Genomic DNA, 2876 nt, shown 5'->3' on the forward strand with positions numbered 1-2876 from the left:
AAGACATTTCAGTTGTAATATTGCCAGAGTACTGAATTATGTCTTGTACTGCCAAAATAACAAACACCTGAGTCTTGAAGGAAGTGCAATGAAGCTCCTCCTTAGAAGCAATGATGGTGAAACTTCATCACAAATACTTTGCGCATGTTGCCAGGAGAGGCCAGTTCTTGGGAAAAGACAACATGTGTGAAAAAGTCAGTAAAAATGAGGAATGCCTGTAAGGAGATGGACTGAAACAATCCATTGAGGCATAGGATAAGAAAAGTTTCAAGTCTGTTATTTTAAGATCACTATGATTCATAGTCAACTTCAAGGCACCTAATAACAACAACCATTATTTGGATAGCAAATATCTGATTGTAACCAGCCAGTAAGAATTTTTATTCTATTCCTTGTCATAAGAATGCTTATTTCCTATAAACATACATTTTTTTTAAAATCCATTATTAAAAATGATATCTACAATAATTTTTGTTTTTTGGATTAAAAAAAAAACACACAAAAACCTAACAGTAGTTGGATTCCATGAAGTAGTTGGCAATGCCTTAATTGCATGCATGTTGTAAGACCTGAGGATTTCTTCTATCCTTGTCAAAGGGAATGGTAACCTTTCTCCTTTCATACAACACTTAGACTACTTTTAATGTAAGAGTCGCCCCATCATCTGGATGTAAGCTAAAGTATGAATAGGAACAAAGGTCTCCTTTGCACTCCAAGGGACTACAAGTTCATGAATTCAACTATCCCTGTTCTAGACTAAGCAAGTAACACATTCTGTCTTTTTAACTGACTTTGTTGAATTTAATGTCTTGTCACAGAAATGGAAGAACCATTTATTTTTTTAAAGCACAGTATTACATGAATCCTATGGTTTGCTTATACTTTGCTGATATTATCCTGTCATTGTAATATTCCTTTAAGCACAGAGATAGGTGAAAAAGTGAATAACCTATATCATGTTAGTTAGAATTCTCAGCTACTTGTACTTTTTCACTTCAACTTTGTATGCTGCACAGCAGACTACATATAGAAAGTTTGTGCACAGTCAATAAGATAAAGTGTCAGAACTATTTTGAAAATTATAATACTTTAGAAAATTAAAAAAGATGTATTTTTGTTGTTATGTGCCATCGAGTCGTCTGCGACTCATAGCAAGCAACCCTATGTACAACAGCTCTAAACCCTGCTCTATCCTTTGCCAATCTTACTGTCTCCAACACACCTATCCGCATTACCCCAGTGATGGAATCAATTCATCTCACTGAGGGTCTTCCTCTCCTGCACTGTCCCTCCACCTTTCCAGGCATTATGTCCTTTTCCAAGGACTGATACTGCCTTATATCATATCCAAAGTATGTCAGACAAAGCTTCAGAATCCTTGCCTCCAAGGAGCAGCCTGGCTTCATCCTCTCTAGGATGAATATGTTTGATCATGATATATCCAATACTCTTTTCCAGCACCACAGCTCAAAGTCATCAACTCTCCTTCTGCATGCTTTCTGATGCATAGCAAGTAATTGTAAAGACCATGTCCTGTATCAGGCACACCTTAGTCTCCAGACCAACATATCTTCTCTTCAGTATTTTGGAGAGGTCTCTGATAGCAGACTTTCCCCAATGCAATTTGTCTTTTGATTTCCTCTCTGCTGGTACCAAGATTGTTGATTGTAGAGCCAAGAAAACTGAAGCTGTCAGCAATCTCAATCTCTTCAACATCTATCATGATGTTGCAATCAGCCCAGTCATGAGAATCTTTGTTTTTTTTAATGTTGAGCTTCAATCCATATTGATTGTTGCAGTTCTTGACCTTCTGCAGCAAGCTCTTCAGGTCCTTCTTAGTTTCAGCAAGCTGGGCTGTGTCATCTGAATAACACAGATTGTTGATGAGTCTACCTCCAATCCTGATGCAACATTTCTCTTCATAGAGCCCAGCCTCCCTCTTTTTTCTAAGAAAGAAGACAGCATTTTGATATTTTGTATGATAACTTGAATTTATTGACAAATACTTCAATATTTTTATATGGAAAATTGCTTTCTAATGACAAATTGTAATTTAGATTGGTTACTGAGAAACCCAGTGAGTAAGCATAAATTAATCATCATTAAAGGTCTCAATCTAGACAACTTGTATTCTCATTTTATGTTGTTGTTTGTTGTTGTTATATGCTGTCAAGTCGCTTGCGACTCATAGCGACCCTATGTACAACATTCCTAAACTCTGCTCTATCCTGTGCTAATTGCACCGTCTCTGATACACCCATCCCGATTACCCCAGTCACTGAATCAATCCACCTTCTAGGGGCCCTTTTCTTTCTGCGCTGTCCCTCCACCCTCCCAAGCATGATGTCCTCTCCAAGGACCTGTCCCTCCTTGAAACATGTCCAAAGTATGGTAGATGGAGCCTTAGAATCCTTGCCTCCAAGGAGCAGCCCGGTTTGACCCTTTCCAGGATTAATCGGTTTGTTCTCCCAGCACTCCATGTACCCTCAATACTCTTTTCCAGTACCACACCTTAAAGGCATCAATTCTCCTTCTATCCTCCTTAATCATTGTCCAACTCTCTGATGTATAACAAGTGATAGTAAAGACCATGGCCTGTATCAGACACACCTTATTTGTTAAAAATTGCAAGGTTTTAGAGCAGTCACAAATTTCAAAACCTACATTCATTTGGTATATAATCTGTAAAATGACTTTGGAATATCTTGAGTCTATTCAGAAATGTTGGGAAATGTTTCAGATCTGTTTCAATGGAGAGTTACATGAAAAAACATAGCTAGTGGTTGCACCATTTTCCTCTCCCACCAACAGTGAATAAGGGTTCCCGTTTCTCCACAACCTCGCAACATTTGTAGTTTGCTGTTCTGTTAAATTTG

Source organism: Elephantulus edwardii, unplaced genomic scaffold (genome assembly GCF_000299155.1).
Source record: "Elephantulus edwardii isolate Elephantulus edwardi_28Jun2011 unplaced genomic scaffold, EleEdw1.0 scaffold00175, whole genome shotgun sequence".
In the NCBI taxonomy this organism is placed as follows: domain Eukaryota; kingdom Metazoa; phylum Chordata; class Mammalia; order Macroscelidea; family Macroscelididae; genus Elephantulus; species Elephantulus edwardii.